Raw genomic sequence first — 19,286 nt, 5'->3', positions numbered from 1 at the left:
AGATTAAAAATTAAGGTAGGTTTATAAAAATATAGAAGTCTCTGATTTTGGAGGCTGGAGAGATGTTTCAGCAGTGACAGCAATTGGCTGCTCTTGTAGAGGACTCAGGTTCCACATTGTCTCTAAGAATACCTCCAAGAGAGCTGGCACCCTTTTCTGCCTCCCATGAGCATTACGCCAGCAATAGGTGTACATCCATATATGTACTCATACACATAAAAAGAAATCCTAACAAAAAGCCCTCCGACTTTTGCTGTTTGTAATTTATTTACCAACTGTTTATCCCAGGAACTTTGAGAAAAGAATTTCTACTACTGTTTTGTTCATTCTTGCGTATTGTCTGAATTTCAACAGACTTCCATGGTTTAATGTGACAGTCTAGTCATAGCAATTTGTCTTCAAACATTTAAAGAACAGTGGTGAAAATTTGTGTCAGCTTACATGACAGTGCTCAAATGTACGGGATATGATGAAAATCGGCCCTCACCTTTCTCTTTGCTGTGCCCAGCAAACAGAGGTCATGTCTGTGGTACAGGACACTTCACAGCTGATGAAGATTGATGCATGGGTAGTGTTGCTTCTGATTTTCTTATTGCAAGGTCACCTTTGCTTAAGCATGCTCCTCAAAAAAAAAAGTCATAGTTTGCTCATAGATGATTGTGTACTAGTGTATTTTATTTTATTCCAGGGCTGGTAATTGCTCAATGTTCTTCTTCTACAGTTTAGGAGTGGTCATGGATCCTCTTTTTCAGATCAGGTAATGCACTCTCCTCTTTGCTGCGCGTGCGCACACACACACACACACACACACACACACACACACACACACACATCTGAGGATAAAACATACCCCTCCCTTTTTTTTTGAGAAAGAAATAATGTTTTATACATTTTGTGGAAAGAGCTCTGTGGAGCATGTTTGCTCCAGTCAGTTGTAAAGAATGATAGTGCTTCACAAGACTGGAATGAGGACTTTCCAATAAGTCTTTTCTGAAACTTTGTCTTTTCATAGCATCCAAAGGTGTATCCTGTGCTAAGGGAAGCAAAGACTGGGCTTGAGTTTCTCAGGAGAAATTGTTAAGGAGCCATGTTCTCTCTTTAGGAGGGGTTGGATCAGAGAAACCAGTTTTAATATGGAAGGAAGGATTAAAAGGCATCACACATGCTGCTCCTGAGACAGCTAGTGACCCAGCCTTATTGTGTGAGGGACAATACCATTCTTCAAGTTTTCCTCTGCCCAACGGTTAGCTAGAATGTAGAGAATGTACAAAGGGCTTCACAGGACCTAAGATTGCATTACAAATGTCCCTCTTCATCTTAAACTTTCAGGAACTATCCAGTAGGGCAGTAACTCAAGCAGTTCCTTGTGGCAGTGTATCCTGGCCTTTTCCTACCATTCCTTTCCTGCTACCACCAGAGACAATGTCTGATGCATGGCCTCTGGCATCTTAGGCATAGCTTGCTTCCTCTTAATCGCAGGACCCCTGGAGGGAAGAGCCTCTAGCAGCTGATATGACAGCTTCGTTGGCATCAGCATCTGCTGTTGCTTATTCTCAGAACTCTGTGCTCATCCACATTATGGCCGGGAAGTGGCGAAGTTGGTCAGTTAGGCACAGAGACCTGGTAGCAATGGCCCCCTTGAGGATGGCCAGTAGGCGAATCACAGGCTCATAATTTTTCAATATCTGGTGGAAGATCCTGTAAATGCTAGGTTCAATGGTGCAGCATCAGCAGCATCAGCAGCATCAGCAGCATCAGAATCATCATTACCATCATCATCCCCATCATCATCATCATTATCAGCAGCAGCAGCAGCAGCATAAGCAGCAGCAGCAGCAGCAGCATCAGAATCATCATCATCATCATCATCATCATCATCATCACCAGCAACAGCAGCCACCACCACCATACTTTCTCAAACTGTTTCCTTTTCACATCATTCAGAGCCTGGGCCATGAGTGATCTGGCTGGTACTTGTTTCCTTCTTTCAATATCATTTTGGTGAATTTGCTGATAACAGGATCTACAAACATAGAGTTTGTTTCAGTCACTGAGGTAGCTTTGATCAGCTAGGTTTTCTTGAGCTCCTCATTGTACTTCTCCCCTTCAGTGAGTTATGTCACATGTTTGTGGTACTATTCATTATCAACCACGGAATCCCTGAATTCAGGAGCATAGTGTCAGCACCTCACCTGGGTGAGCAGTAGAAACCTCCAGACAGCATGCCTCACTCCAAAGACAGCCTAGACCAACACCAACATCATGTTTCCTGCCATGCAAGGCCAGGTATCATGGGCTGCTTCAAGGAATTCAGAGGACTGCCTACTGAGGGTACTTTAGAGGAAAAAGCAAGATAAAACACCAGTATCCAACACAGTCCCAGGATAAGACCTTTATAAAGCAGCACTTTTTGAATCACTTGGAAAACTTTATAATACACATACCATAGTCTGCATGAAATATAACCTAATAGAACAAAAACTTGTTGGCCATGGGAGAAAAGAACTAAGTCGTTAGTTCAATTATGTCTTGTCTAACAGGTGACCTCATAGACATTACTAACTTTTCTTTTTTTTTCTTTATTATTATGTGTTTTAAATTATATACATCAGCGATGGGTTCCCCTGTCCTCCCCCCTCCCGCCCCCACCTCCCCTTCCCCCCACACCCTCCCCTCCATTCCCATGTTCTCCAGGATCAAGGCACCCCTGGGGATTCATTTAAACCTGGTGGATTCAGTACAGGCAGGTCCTGTCACCTCCTTCCAGATTGAGCAAAGTGTCCCTGTGTAAGCCCAAGGTTTCAAACAGCCAGCTCATGCACTAAAGACAGATCCTGGTCCCACAGCCTGGATGCCTCCCAAACAGATCAAGCTCTTCAATTGTCTCACTTATCTAGAGGGCCTGATCCAGCTGGGGGCTCCACAGCCTTTGGTTCATAATTCATGTGCTTCCATTCATTTGGCTATTTGTCCCTGTGCTTTTTGCAATCTTGGATTCAACAATTCACGCTCTTGCAGACCCTCCTCTTTCTCGACACTTGGACACCTGGGGCCTGTCTGAGGATCTCTGCATCCACTTCCATCAGTTATTGGATGAGAGTTCCAAGACGACTATTAGGGTGTTTAGTCATCTGATCACCAGACTAGGTCAGATCAGGCTTTCTCTCGACCATTGCCAGCAGTCTACAGAGGATGTATCATTGTGGATTTCAGGGGACCTCTCAAGCACTCTGCCTATTCCTGTTCTCATGTGGTCTTCATTTATCATGGTCTGTTATTCCTCATTCTCCCTTTCTGTTCTTGATCCAGCTGGGATCTCCTGCTCCCCTAAGCTTTCTTTCCCTCAAATCTTGCCCTTCATTACTCCCACTGTCATCCAGGTTGTTCATGTAGATCTCATCCATTTCTCTGTCATTGGGTGATCCTTGGGTCTTTCCTAGGGTCCCGTTTTCTAGGTAGCCTCCCTGGAGTTGTGTAGCAGTCTAGTCATCTTTGTTTTACATTTAGTATCCTCCTATGAGTTTTTGTCTTTCTGAGTCTGGGTTACCTCACTCAGGATGATTTTTTTCTAGATCCCTCCAGTTGCCTGCAAACCTCATGATGTCATTTTTTTCTCTGTGGAGTAGTACTCCATTGTGCATATGTACCATATTTTCTTTATCCATTCTTCAGTTGAAGGGCATCTAGGTTGTTTCCAGGTTCTGGCTATTACAAACAAAGCTGATATGAACATAGCTGAGCAAATGCCCTTGTGGTATGATTGAGTATTCTTAGGGGAGATGGATTCCCAATTTTCTAAGGAAGCACCATATTGATTTCCAAAGTGGCTGTACAAGCTTGCATTCCCACCAGCAGTGGAGGAGAGTTCTCCTTGCTCCACATCCTCTCCAGCATAAGCTGACTTCTGTGCTTTTGATCTTAGCCATTTTGACAGGTATAAGGTGGTATCTCAGAGTCGTTTTGATTTGCATTTCCCAGATAATTAGGGATGTTGAGCAATTCCTTAAATGTCTTTCGGCCATTTGAACTTCCTCTGTTGAGAATTCTCTGTTTAGTTCGATAGCCCATTTCTTAATTGGACTGTTGGACATATTGATGTCTAATTTCTTGAGTTCTTTATATATTCTGGATATCAGCCCTCTGTCAGATGTGGGGTTGGTGAAGACCTTTTCCCATTCTGTAGGCTGTCGCTTTGTCTTGTTGACCGTGTCCTTTGCTCTACAAAAGTTTCTCAGTTTCAACAGGTCCCATTGATTGATTGTTTCTCTCAGTGTCTGTGCTACTGGTGTTATATTTAGAACGTGATCTCCGGTGCCAATGCATTCAAGAGTACTTCCTACTTTCTCTACTATCAGGTTCAGAGTAACTGGATTTATGTTGAGGTCTTTGATCTACTTGTATTTAAGTTTTGTGCACGGTGACAGATATGGATCTATTTGCAGCCTTCTACACATTGACATCCAGTTATGCCAGCACCATTTGTTGAAGATGCTTTCTTTTTTCCACTGTACATTTTTGGCTTCTTTGTCAAAAATTATATGTTCTTAGGTGTACGGGTTAATGTCAGGGTCTTCAATTCGATTCCATTGGTCCACATGTCAGTTTTTATGCCAGTACCAAGCTATTTTTATTACTGTAGCTCTATAGTAGAGCTTGAGGTCGGGGATTGTGATGCCTCCAGAGGTTGTTTTATTGTACAGGATTCTTTTGGCTATCCTGGGTTGAGTATTATTCTTTCCAGATCTGTGAAGAATTGTGTTGGTAATTTGATGGGAATTGTGTTGAATCTGTAGATTGCTTTTGGTAAGATTGCCATTTTTACTATGTTAATCCTGCCTATCCATGAGCATGGGAGATCTTTCCATTTTCTGACATCTTCTTCAATTTCTCTTTTCAGGGATGGAAAGTTCTTGTCATATAGGTCCTTCACATGCTTAGTTAGCATAACCCCAAGGTATTTTATATCATTTGTGGCTATTGTAAAGGGTGATGTATCGCTGATTTCCTTCTCAGCCTGTTTGTCTACTGTATATAGGAGGGCTACTGATTTTTTTGAGTTGATCTTGTATCCTGCAATGTTGCTGAAGGTTTTTATTAGCTGTATCAGTTCCTTGGTTGAATTTTTGGGGTCACTCATGTATACTAACATGTGATCTGCAAATAGGGAGAACTTGACTTCTTCCTTTCCAATTTGTATCCCCTTAATCTCCTTATGTTGTCTTATAGCTCTGGTTAGAACTTCAAGTACTATATTGAATAAGTAGGGAGAGAGGGGACAGCCTTGCCTTGTTCCTGATTTTAGTGGTATTGCTTTGAGTTTCTCTCCATTTAATTTGATGTTGACTGTTGGCTTGCTGTAGATTGCCTTTATTATGTTTAGGTATGTTCCCTGAATTCCTGATCGCTCCAAGACCTTTATCGTGAAGGGGTGTTGGATTTTGTCAAATGCCTTTTCTGCATCTAGTGAGATGATCATGTGGTTTTTTTCCCTGGAGTTTGTTTATATGGTGTATTACATTGACGGACTTTCGTATGTTGAACCACCCTTGCATCCCTGGGATGAAGCCTACTTGATCATGATGGATAATTGTTTTGATGTGTTCTTGGAGTCTGTTTGCCAGAATTTTATTGAGTATTTTTGCATCAATGTTCATGAGGGAGATCGGTCTGTAGTTTTCTTTGTTGCATCTTTGTTTGTTTTGGGAATCAGGGTAATTGTAGCCTCATAGAAGGAGTTTGGTAATATACTTTCTGCTTCTATTGTGTGGAACAATTTAAAGAGTATTGTTATTAAGTCTTCTTTGAAGATCTGGTAGAATTCTGCAGTGAAACCATCAGGTCCAGGGCTTTTTTTTGGTTGGGAGACTTTTAATGACTGCTTCTATTTCCTTAGGGGTTATTGGACTATTTAAATGGTTTATCTGGTCTTGATTTAACTTAGGTACGTGGTACCTATCCAGAAAATTATCCATTTCTTTTAGATTTTCCAGTTTTGTGGAGTAGAGGGTTTTGAAGTATGACCTGATGATTCTCTGGATTTCCTCATTGTCTGTTGTTATGTCCCCCTTTTCATTTCTGATTTTGTTAATTTGAATGCTCTCTCTCTGTCTTTTGGTTAGTTTGGATAAGGGCTTGTCTATCTTGTTGATCTTCTCAAAGAACTAACTCTTTGTTTCATTAATCCTTTGTAATGTTCTCTTTATTTCTATTTTATTGATTTCAGCTCTCAATTTGATAATTTCCTGGCGTCTGTTCCTCCTGGGAGACTTTGCTTCTTCCTGTTCAAGGGCTTTCAGGTGTGCTGTCAAGTCACTAGCGTGAGATTTCTCCAGCTTCTTTATGTGGGCATTCAGTGCTATGAATTTCTCTCTTAGCACTGCTTTCATAGTATCCCATAAGTTTGGGTATGTGGTGTATTCATTTTCATTGATCTCTTGGAAGTCTTTAATTTCTTTCTTTATTTCTTCCTTAACCCATTGGTGATTCAGTTGAGCATTATTCAGTTTCCATGAGATTGTAGGATTTCTGTAGTTTCTGTTGTTGAAATCTAACTTTAAACCATGGTGGTCTGATAGAACACAGGAGGTTATTCCAATTGTTTTGTATCTGTTAAGATTTGCTTTGTGGCCAAGTATGTGGTCGATTTTAGAGAAGGTTCCAAGGGGTGCTGAGAAGAAGTTTGGGTGAAATGTTCTGTAGATATCGATTAAGTCCATTTGAGCCATAACATCAGTTAAGTCCATTATGTCTCTGTTAAGTTTCAATTTGTGCGATCTGTCCAGGGGTGAAAGTGGGGTGTTGAAGTTTCCCTCTATTAATGTGTGGGGTTTTATATGTGATTTAAGCTTTAGTAATGTTTCTTTTATATATGTGGGTGCCCTTGTGTTTGGGGCACAAATGTTCAGAATTGAGACTTCATCTTGGTGGATCTTTCCTGCGATGAGTATGTAATGTCCTTCATCATCTCTTTTGATTGATTTTAGTTTGAAGTCTATTTTGCTGGATATTAGGATGGCTATACCAGCTTGCTTCTTAAGACCATTTGATTGGAAAGTCTTTTTCCAGCCTTTTATTCTTAGGAGGTGTGTCTGTCTTTGAATTTGAGGTGTGTTTCTTGTATGCCGCAGAAAGATGGGTCCTATTTTCGTATCCATTCTGTTAGTCTGTGTCTTTTTATAGGTGAATTAAGTCCATTGATATTAAGGGATATTAATGACCATTGATTGTTCGTTCTTTTTGTTATTTTTATTTTTTGGTTGTAGTGTGTGTATACTTCTCTTCTTTGGGGTTTACTGCTGTGGTGTTATCTATTGCCTGTGTTTTCATGGGTGTATCTGCCTTCCTTAGGTTGCAATTTTCCTTCTAGTGCTTTCTGTAGGGCTGGGTTTGTGGGTAAGTATTGCTTAAATCTGGTTTTGTCTTGGAAGGTCTTGTTCACTCCATCTATGATGATTGAAAGTTTTGCTGGGTATATTAGTCTAGGCTGGCATCCATGGTCTCTTAGTGTCTGGATTATATCTGTCCAGGTCCTTCTGGCTTTCAAAGTCTCCATTGAGAAATCGGGTGTTATTCTGATGGGTTTGCCTTTATAAGTCACTTGGCCTTTTTCCTTTGCTGCCTTTAATATTCTTTCTTTATACTGTACGTTTAGTTGTTTAATTATTATGTGGCGAGGGGACTTTTTTGGGGGGTCTAGTCTGTTTGGTGTTCTATAGGCTTCTTGTATCTTCATAGGCATTTCCTTCTTTAAGTTGGGAAAGTTTTCTTCTATGATCTTGTTAAATATACTTTCTGTGCCTTTGAGTTGGTATTCTTCTCCTTCCTCTATCCCTATTATTCGTAGGTTTGGTCTTTTCATGGTGTCCCAAATTTCTTGGACATTTTGGGTCATGACTTTGTTGGTTTTAGTGTTTTCTTTGACTGATGAATCTATTTCTTCTACCGTATCTTCAACACCAGAGATCCTCTCTTCCATCTCTTGCATTCTGTTGGTCATACTCGCCTCTGAAGTTCCTGTTTGTTTACTCAGGTTTTCTATTTCCAACATTCCTTCTGCTAGTGTCTTCTTCATTTTTTCTATTTCCCTCTTCAGGTCTTGGATTGTCTCTCTTGCTTTTTCATGATTTTCATTCAAGGATTTATTGTTTTCTTCTGCTTTAATTGTCCTTTCCTCTAGTTTTTTATAGCTTTCTTCCCATGTTTTGTTTGTCTGTTCCTCTACTTTATATTTGATTTCTTCTATATAAGGCTCTAGCCTCTTCATGATGTTATTTATAAGGTTGTTTTCTTCTTCTTCCATTCCGTGATGTTCAGGTCTAGCTCTGGTCCAGATGGGAGTTCCAGGGTGGCTACTAAGTTTTCTTAACCTCAGTTTCTAGTTGAGTTTTGTAGCCTATCAAATGTTTTGAGAGACATGTCCTCATAATATATATTGAAGATGTTTTGTACTACTCGTCCCACTTATAATTATTTTTTTCTTTTATCATAATTCTTTATTGGTTCTTTGAAAATATCACATCATGTTCCCCAATCCCATTCACCCCCAGTCCCTTCAAATCTGCTCCTCACCCCTGCAATATGCCCCCTAAAATTAATTAAAAACAAAACAAAACAACCAAAAAACCTCACCTCTCTTCTCCATCTTTCCAACACCTCTTCATTCATCCTAGTGGCATCAGGAGCCGCAGTGTGTCATGCAGTATACTTCTCTTGTCCAACCAGCCCCACTCACAGAATATTCTTTGCAGTGGGTCATTGGTCTGGTTCAGGGCCTCTGGTTTGTGGCACACCGTCATCACTGTGCTGGGCCCTCATCGAAATTCCTCTCGGATATGCTATTGTTGCCCCGAGTCATGAAGATTCTGCAGTTATCATTCTGCAGGACTAGTCCCTTTGCGCACTCCAGCAGGTCAAAGATGGGGCAGCCATTAGGGTTGGCCAACTCAAGACCCAGGGTGTGGGTCTGGGTGGCAGTTGAGCTGGTCCATCGGGCCATTGAGACCACCCTGTCAGGTGAGGGGCAGAGCCAGCTATCTAAGGCCCATGTCATAGGGCAAGCTTTCTCACACCTATGGTGCGGGGTTGGGCCATCCCCAGAGTGCTGACTCCTGGGATCAGCTCTCCCACAAGGATGGGGCATGGGGCGGCAGCACCACCATCTCTTCTGTTACAGTGCCCAGCAAGCGGCGGGACCAACTATTCCAGGGCCAGTGAGGGACGGGGCTGGCTCAGCATGACACTTGGATTTCAACATGCATGGTTCTTGTGATTCTCCCCGGTGGCAACACAAGCCATGAACATCGGCCGAAGCTTCAAGTCTTTACTCAGTTCAGAGAGTAAAAGGAACTAGTACTTAACTGTTGATCACAGGCCAGGCTTGGCATTCAACAGTCCAGCAGTGGCGTGCCTGTTATTCTGGTCGCACCTATGATAAAACCGAAGGTTGAAAGTTGTCTAGTTGAATACACGACCACATTGTCAGTTTCCTAGCATGATCATGATTTTTAGCAGAGCAGGCACTTAGTAACAGTGACAGGAAGGCTGTCTGGAGTTGGGAGAAATAGAGGAATTAGCAAAAATTTGCATCCACTTCTTCATGACTCCCAAACCCACTTATGGTAGAGTTAAAAAAAAAATAGCACAATTACTAATATTAAGTAGGTGGTCCCAAACCTTCCTTTTTTTCTGTGGACTAAATTTTGAAATCTTCCTATGTATTTGACATTATAATTGCTTGACTGAGATTTGACTTTTTTTTTTTTTTTTTCTGAGACAGGGTTTCTCTGTGTAGCTTTGTGCCTTTCCTGGAACTCACTCTGTAGCCCAGGCTGGCCTTGAACTTACAGAGATCTGCCTGCCTCTGCCTCCCGAGTGCTGGGATTAAAGATGTGCACCACCACTGCCTGACGAGATTTGACTTTTAAAAGAATTAACATGTATTAGGAAAATAACTTCTGATCAATGAGAAAGTGTTAAGACACAGACAGCTATTGCTTCAGTCTATCAGACCATAACCCTTGCAGGCTAGAGCTTTGTTGCTTGGAAAGCTCAAATAATGGATGAACCTACTTGATTTTCTTGACTGATATAAACCTTGAATAATAACTATTTGAAAGTTTTCCTTATATGTTTATTGATCTATTATTTTTAAAAGATATGTGTTTTTTTTTTTTTCTTTTTTGGGATAGGAAGAAGTAATGACTTTCTGAAGGATAATTATCTAGTGTGAAATAAAGCTTAATTATTTATTGAAGCATTTCTGTATTAGATTTTAAAAATCAGTTAGTTTATCGCTTTGTATGTGCTATTAGCTTTATTATTTTTTATTTTTTTACTTTTTTTTTGAGACAGGGTTTCTCTGTATAGCTTTGAGCCTTTCCTGGAACTCGCTTTGGAGACCAGGCTGGCCTCAAACTCCCAGAGATTTGCCTGCCTCTGCCTTTCGAGTACTGGGATTAAAGGTGCGTGCCATCACGACCCGGCTGCTATTAACTTTATTTATCTTGATAATGTCTTTTTATGCTTTCCAAGGCAAGGTAAACTTTTGGGATGTCTTTGCATAATAATGTGTTCCTCTGCCTAGATGGTCCAACTATGGAGAAGTAAGATGGGTTGGGATCATTTTCTGCTGATGGCAGCTCAAATGGATAACTCTAGGATTTGCCTTGTTGTTTGTATAAGTGTCAAGCTTTATCATCAATGAAGAAGTCCATTATTTCTCTCCCATGTGTATGTGTACATGCACACACGTGTGTACAAACTCACTGAAGAGGAATTTCAGTTATCTTGTATAGTTTCTCTAGCTAAAGTAAAGTACAGGGCTTGCTAACTGCCCTTTGTAAGTGAATGGTCAGTATTAAGGATTCCTCTGTTCTTTGCTTCACAACTTCACCTAGGCATAGGATTTTGGGTGCTTGAGATTAGTAAGAAAATTTAAATAGCTCTTATGAGTATTAGGTCTGTAAAGGAATTTTAGCAAACACCAAAGAAAATGAACGAATCTTTTAGGTTTTTTTTGTTGCACTTATAAAATGTATTGTCAAATAAAAGAGTGTGACTCTGGCACCTTAGTTTCAGATTAATCAGATCCTGCATTACCATCATCTCCCAAACTGGTTGGGTGGTGATCCAGTGGGTCTTTGATTTGGATTGTCAAATAAATATAGTTTTGTAATGTCCATTTGATGGTTTTGACAATAATTGCTTGTGGAGCATGAAGTTTCTCCATTATTATCTGTGGCTTGGTTTGAGTGCTGTGGTTGAAGTCACTGTAGCAAGAATCTTAAAAGGTCTTATTAATAAAAACAAACCCAGTGCCAGTTACTCGGGTGAATATTGGAAGATCAGAGAAGCAGAACAAGCCACAGCCACCTCACCTTGCCAATTCCTCAGCTAATCCTGTTTCCTCAGACTGGAAGCCTCTCAGTTCTCATCCAGAATGAATCTCAGCTGAACTGTTGCTCAAAAGCCTAAAAGCTTAACTAGGCCTAGTTCCTCATCCTCATGCCTTAAATACCTTTGTCTTTCCTGCCATCACTTCCTGGGATTAAAGGCTCTTGTTACCACTCCTGACTCTTTCCAGTGTGGCTTTGAACTCACAGAGATCCAGAGGGATCTCTGCCTCTGGAATGCTAGGATTAAAGGCGTGTGTGCCACCATTTTCTGGCCTCTATATCTAGTGGCTGATCTGTTCTCTGACCCCAGGTAAGTTTATTAGGGTGCACAATATTTTGGGGAACACAATATCACCACAAGTCACTGTGTTCCCAAAGTCATGTACTAGTATATGCATTTTGGAATTTCATTTGACCATTTTGAGAGACACAGGAATTACTAGTCTTCTGGGCAGCTATCCAGAAGTAAAAATTGCTTACTGTTCTTGCTAAGTCATTTCCCCTCTTTTGCTCACACTTCTTTCTATGTTCATATCTGTTGCACCAGGTTTTTAATTTTAAAGGCTCTGGTTCCTTGTGTGACTTGGAGGTGACAGTGATAGTGATCTCCCAGAGTTGCTGTGAAGATTAAGTCCACAAATGATTGTGAGATGAGCTGTATGTCTGCTGTTAAATAAATGCCACCCACTCAAGCCATCTTTATCCCTGAATTAGCTAATAGACTATAGAAAAACCAATAAATATTCTTTATATGGGGGATAAATAACAAATATATTCTATTGTGGTTTTGGAGGAAAGAATTCTAAACTCAAGGTGTTGGCAGGGGCATATTCCCTCAGAAGTATCTAGGGTGAATTCCTTCTGACCTTTCCTAGTATCTCATAGCTCCAGGAATCCATTTGTTGGTCACAGCCCAACTCTAACCTCTGACTTGGATGAGGCCATGGTCATCTTTCTTGGTGTCTTTCCTCTTTAGAAGCACACCACATACATCAGGTTTATGGTTTACCTCCTAGTGTAGGATCTCATCTAAACTTAACTAATATTATCTCTCACTACCCTATTTCTGGACAGAGTTACATTTTGGAATATGGGTGATAGGGTCTTTCACACTGATCTTAGGAAGGTACAACTCAATTTAGAACAAGGGGGTATTTCATTCTCTAGTTGATTTTAAACTATTCTATACTTACTTTAAACTCTCCCACATGAGTATTGTATTTTTGTATCCTTAATTTTTAAGATGCCTTCATATATAGCTAGCCTCAGACCTCAATATCAGGTGATAAAAAGCAATCTTTGAAAGGTACATTAATTTTTAGAGGCCACCGATGTACTATTGAGTGAACTGGCTCGCTGGGCTTTCTGAATGATGTCCTGAAGAGTTAACACTTTTCTAAAAGGGGAAAGCAATTCAACTGTATCTCACCAGTACTTTCAGACCCGTTAAGTTCTAGGTAATGGACAGGTTTCCATGACAGACAGCTTTGAAGAATATATTATTTCTCAGTCTTTTTGCAAAGTGCTTATCTCAGCCCTGTTATTGAGTTGTTATTTTCTTTGATTTCCATCAAAGAGAATAATTCAAGCAAATGTTACCCCAAACCTCTCTATTTCACATATGTGTTTTTTCGTTATCCAATATAAGTATCAAAAGTTATATAATTAAAGAATTTAACAAGAGTGTTAAATGAAAGCACAGCAGCAGAGTCCAAAAGGGCATTGGAGCCTTTTTATTTTGTCAGTGTACACAGGAAAAAGAAGTGCTAATTATCAGACCAACTCCGGGACTGTAAGAACAAGAAGGAGCCAGAGAATAGACCGCGCTGCACGTGGGAGGTAGGAGGAAGTTTCAGGCTATCTTGTTTGTAGGGTGGCTGGAAATTAAATTTAGAAAAGGTCAGTTATAATGAAATAAAACCCTCCATTTATTTATTGTGTGTGAGTGTGTGCGCCCGTGCATGCCATGGTGTGCGTGGGGGGATCAGAAGACCATTGGCAGTAGTCAGTTCTCTCCTCTTCGTGGGTCCTGGGGATCAAACTCAGGCCCTGCGGCATGGTGGCAAGTGCCTTTACACGGGCAGCCTCTTTACCAGCCTAGTCTTTGTAATCTTAACTCTTTTAAAGGTTAAGAGCTAGACATGCGCTACAGTCTAGTAAGTGGGTGGCAGTTACTACTTTTTTCTCACTTCTCCTGTGATAGAATAGAAAATTCTTTTCACACATTCAGAGTTCTTCAGGATGACAGCTTTGCTGACCACAGCCTGTGAAGGCCTCACATTTTGTCGTTGGCCTTGTCTCCATTTGTTGTGGTCTCTGATTTTTCACGCAAGTGTAGAATAGTTTGGTGGGTAATGAACATACACCTGGGTTCCTGGGTGCAATTTTATGAGTGACCTTTATCCCAGAGAGCTCTTGTGCCAAACACTTCAGATTTAATGTGATGCACCCAGTTGCACTCTGGTTATGAATGGATCTCATTTTGGAGTCTGCTCTATTAAAACTCTGATAACCCTCAATGCTGATTACAATGATAAGATTTACTGTAAATTTTGTTAAATGTTAGAGAACCCAAGCCCTGGATGACCGCTGCAAGGAGAGGGGATTGTAATATGTCTGCAGAAAGTTTTGCCCAAGGCCCTCCATTTTTCTGAGAAATGCTTATTTTATTTTATTTTAGTCTCTTCTAGTCACACCTGATCCTAGTAAGGTTTCTTCCCCCCTGCTTTTGGCCAGACTGCCATGCTTTACATCATTAACCCTAAACTCAGGGGAACTGATCCCCTGACAGCATCTTTGATATTAGATTAGATCCCTTCCAGGCTGCATTTAATTGACTGTGCTCCTAGCGGGGACGGTGGACCGTGTTCCCTCTCTCTACTTTGCTTGGCCACTCTTCTTTAGCAGCTGCTTGCAAATTCACTGTGCCTCAATGAGGAAGGAGGTACAGAAGATGAAACAAATGCCTATGATTCTAAATTCACTTTTTTCCTTCTAATAACATGTCTACTGCTACACCTGTCAATGAGGTCCTTTATTCTTCTCCAATCTTCCTCTGTCATAGGAACATAGCTACTTTCCCCTCATGCCCTTTACACTGTACCTTACCAATTTTTTTGAAAATGAAAGATGAGAAAGCAATAATAATTAAAGTACAACTTCTTTTTATTCATCACTCAAAACTTCAACTTCTATTTTTAAATTTTCACAAGCTCTAATTTTTTAAAAATGACTTTCACATTCTGAACATTTTTTGGTTGATGCTCCTTTTTTTTTTTTTTTTTGAGAGATGAAAGGAATTAAATTGCCATGTTTTCCTCCAAATATGAAGTGATGTTTGTTCAATTTCAAAAGTTTAAACATGGAGATATATAGCATGAAGAATATAAGCAGTTTCTCAATTAGTTTTCCTTCTCTTTTCCAACTACAAAAAAGGGGAATATTTATTTTTGTCTGTGAGCTTTCTAATTATTCTATTTTAATGACAGTTTCACTCTCCTAATACTAATAGTGTAGTTTGGGTAGTGAGATTTAAATTTCATTTCTAGTCCTTCTCTTCCCAATGCCAAAATTCGACCTTAAATTCCTTTCCTCTCCCCAGCCTGTTTGAGATGTTACGGATATTCTTTGATGTCAGGGACTCCAAATGTTCTCTTGTTTGTTCCTTTGACTCTCCTTCTTCTGATGTATCTTCCTGTGAGATGGCAGCTCAGGGTGAGGTCCATAGGTAAGTGGAGTTTGGACTTTGCTGCTAACTACGTGAGGAGGCCTGGTGACATTGCCTCATCTGCAAAACATGATGACTGGTTGGTAATCAGGATGGGTCATTAAAGCATTCATGTATTCTTTCTGACACATTATCATCAGAGGAGAGGCACCAAAGAGAAGGAATCTGATTAGGTTATTGAACTCCAGATTGCCTGAAACAGTTGAAAAACTTATAGCATTTCAATGCCCTACCCAAGTCCAGAGATCTCCTCTAGGGCTTAGAAGGATGAGGGTCTAAAGATCATGGCTATGTGGAAGCAGACTTGGATTGGCCGGCAGACAAGGTTCAAAGCTTTGGATGCTATTAGGACTGCAATGGACATGTTGGTTTTGGCTTTAAGTGGTCCAAGGAGGTTGCCACTGCCATTCAAAGGGGCCATGACCTTGTCCATGCTTCCCATTGTCCCTAAGTGGAGAGGCTACTGGAGGAACAAGACTGGCACACTGTTCCACGTCCTTGCCCCCAGAGGCACTGGCATTGTCTCTGCTCTTGTGTCCAAGAAGCTGCTGCTGATGGCTGGTATTGGTGACTGCTGCATATCAGCCAGGGGCTGCACTGCCGCCCTGGGCAGCTTTGCCAAGGGCATCATGGTTGCCCTCTCCAAGACCCACAGCTACCTGATCCCTGACCTCTGGAAAGAGACTTTGTTCACCAAGTTGACCACCTTGTGAAAAACCATGCCAGTCTCCATTCAGGAGATCCAGGCTCCAGCTGTAGCTACTACATAAAGGTTTTTTATAGAAGAAGGATAAAGTGAATTAGGTCTGTTAAGAAAAGAAAAACATGGCTTCAGGTGAAATGTCAGTCACATTCACCCAATGTTCATCATGCTCAGCTGTCAACACCAGCAGTGGAAGAATAGGTGAAAGAACTCTGGAGATGAATTTCACCTTTTTTCCCTCTTCCTTTTTTATTCCAAGACACCAAATAAATGAGATTTCTCCCACTTTTTCCTTGAGTTCTTGAGCTTAAAAGCTATTTGATTTTATTAGACCATTTGGATGAGCTAAAGAAAATAAAAAAGAGCCAGAAATGAGTGATATTAAGCTCTTCAGATTGAGCTCCTGCCACACCTGGTAACTACTATGGGCATTTAGAAGGTGATTGTATTTAGGGTACACAGTTTTGGTACATTTCAGGGTATTTTTTCTTTATTCATGTTCTTTCTCCAAATCTCAAATGATTATTGTCATTCCTTTGAAACTGAAAGTTAGCACTTGATTGTCTTAATCTCCCTTGTTGTAATCTGTGGTGATGTGATTATTCCTCCAAAGCAACGGTACTGAATTCCCTGAACTGTGGAGAAGAGGAATGGTCCATTGACATGGAATAGTCTTTAATTAGCTCTCCAACACATATCCTCTGTTACACTCTGGTTAGTTTCTTTTCATGCTGTTCTTCCTTTTCATGACAGAAATGATTCACAAAAGCAACCTAAGGGAGGCAGGTTCATTTTAGCTTGAACTCCATTATGGCAGGCAGTCAAGGCAGTAGGGATATGAAGCATCTGGGTACATCAGCCCACAGTCATAAGAAGAGAGCTATGAATTCATCCACACTAGTGTACAGCTTGCTTTCTTCACTCTTAATTGGCCTAGGGAATGGTGTTCTGCAGAGTGAGTGGGATTTTGCTCCTCAACTAAGGTATTCAAGATAATTTCCCACAAACATATCATGCAGCCATCTTCCAGGCAGTTCAAGATTTTGTCAAGTTGAGAATTAAGACCAATAATCACGTTCTTATTGATTTTTCCCCCAGTTTCTAATTGTTCATGATGTTGAAAAACTTAAGGTTGATTTTTCTAGGGGCTTTATTGGAGGGTAACTCAAATAGAATTATAGAATTTCATGTCTTAAATCATTTCCCTGATTAATAATACAAAATTTAAGAATAGGCAAAACATCTTTACTCTTTGTACTTTTAGACAACTTCGTCATTTATTCAAGTAGATTTATTTTGTGCCTGTTATTTGCCAAGAATTATATTAACATTGAGGAGATACAATTTCCCTGCCCTAATGAAGTATTTCTATCAGTGGTAAAATTAGAAAGTAAATGAGAAAGAAAATAATATAATTCTGACAAGTACAAATGTTAACTCTAAAGTCCTATGGAACGATAAAGTTTATTAAAAAACAGGAAATAGTATTTGACCATAAACCTGAAAGAAATTAAATATTGCTTTATGTGACAGCCCCCGGTTGTTGGAAGTAGAATAATACCAAGATAGGAAAGAATTTACTGTGTTCATAGTAGAGCCTGGAAGACAAGGGGTTGGAATGCAGTGAATGGGGTTTTGGTGATCCTGAAGAGCTCAGAGTGATCACTGCAAGTCAGATAGCACACGCTTCTGTAGACCATGGTGACTATGAGCTTTTAATCTCAAACCTATTGAGGCCCATGTCCACTCACTGAACAGTTCCTTTTCAGAACTTTCCAGCAGACTTGGTTCATCACCATCTCTAGTGATCACGTTAGGCTTCTCATATGACCTTGTGTTTCTTTCATTGTAAGATAAAAACATTTTGATATTTTCAAAGCAGGTTTGGAATGGGACACAGTAATGGATGTCTTAGGACAAAACGGTATCTTCTCTGATGCTATTTTTATCGCACAGTAATAAATAAGTTAATGGGATATTTTACAACTGATACTCTCATGATTTAGTGAAATAAGGTGTGTCCAGAGCTCCAGAAGGTCTTAAATTAGCATCTTCCCTGTATCCTCAGCGTCATAGTGACCTGGTGAAAAAGAACCAGTGAGAAATTAACCAGCATTAAGGTGATATCTTACAGTGAGAGTGAGGGCCTCTCACCCATATGACCTTGGGGATCGTTCCTACTTCTATTTGTGAATTTTGAAGACTGACTAATTGCAAGCATGACTCTATTTACAGTGCTGGGATAGTTTGTTTAGAGAGCTAATTAAGCCTCAAAGAAATCTACTCTGACTTTGGTTTGCATTAAGCAGCTGGGCTCCACCAATCACAATGAATTATACATAGATTTGGCATACTTTCTTAGTTTTTAGGAAACTTTAATGACTCTTAAATTCTTAAAACAAAAGATGAGTATGGTGGTTTGAATAGGATGTGCCCTGCATAGGCTATTGTGTTGAAATACTTGTTCCCCAGCTGGTGATACTGTTTGCAAAAGTTGTGGAACATATAGAGGGGTGAAGCCCCAGTGGAGAAAGTGGGGCACTGGGGACAGATCTTGATTTTTTTTATATCCCAGACCCAATTCTTGTTTATTCTTTGCCTACAGACTATAGGTATAACATGATCAGCCCCTCCTCATACAATTCTTTGGCCACCATGACGGGAAGTTGAGATCTGAGCTTCTTGAAGGTAGGAACAATGTGACTTATTTCCGTGTTTTTAGTGATTACTAGATCACTTTGTTCAAGGTAGAGATTCAACAGGAATTTAATAGTTAATCAACTGGGTGAAAAGAGCCATAGTTCAAAAATTCAAGAAGTTTATGGCTTAAGGAAGAATTTTACTTTTTTTTTTTTTTTTTTTTTTTTGGAGACAAGGTTTCTCTGTATAGCTTGCGCCCTTTCCTGGAACTCACTCTGCAGTCCAGGCTGGCCTCAAACTCACAGAGATCCACCTGCCTCTGCCTCCCTAATGCTGGGATTAAAGGTGTGTGCCACCACCGCCTGGTGAGAATTTACTTCTCAATATACGGAAAGCTTTCTAATTTATTTGGGTCAAAGATGTATGCATGATTCAAACACAATGATAAACTGACTTTCTTTATGATATTTAGAAGTGACTTCCATCTTGCTCTTGGATTCCTATTTTGGTTGGGTAATAGAAAGTGTTTAAATTCTTCATATTTAAAATTATCTCTGAGGAGGTAGAGAGAGAGAGTTCAGTGAATAAGGGTGCTCCTTGATCTCCTGAAGGACCTGTACTTGGTTCCCATCACCCATGTTGGGTGACTTACAATATTCTGTAACTCGAGCTCTGGGAGATCCAAATCCCTATTCTGGCTTCCATGTGTATCTACACACATGTGATTGATATTCACTCATGCACATACTTATAAACAAAAATCATAAAAAATTAAAATTATCTTCATTTAGTATATATTCTATCAGTTCCAAATTAAGCAACT

The 19,286-nt window shown here is 40.2% G+C and overlaps 2 pseudogenes; one reads left to right on the top strand and one right to left on the bottom strand.

Annotated features, from left to right (window-relative positions):
• Positions 1-1,390: 1,390 nt before the first annotated feature.
• Positions 1,391-8,795, bottom strand: LOC118588626 (annotated as a pseudogene).
• A 342-nt stretch (positions 8,796-9,137) lies between these two features.
• LOC118588625 lies at positions 9,138-15,833 on the top strand (annotated as a pseudogene).
• Positions 15,834-19,286: the final 3,453 nt, after the last annotated feature.

Source organism: Onychomys torridus, chromosome 8, assembly GCF_903995425.1.
Source record: "Onychomys torridus chromosome 8, mOncTor1.1, whole genome shotgun sequence".
NCBI lineage: Eukaryota > Metazoa > Chordata > Mammalia > Rodentia > Cricetidae > Onychomys > Onychomys torridus.
The sequence above is the reverse complement of the archived record's forward strand: the minus strand, read 5'-3'. Positions and strand labels throughout refer to the sequence as shown.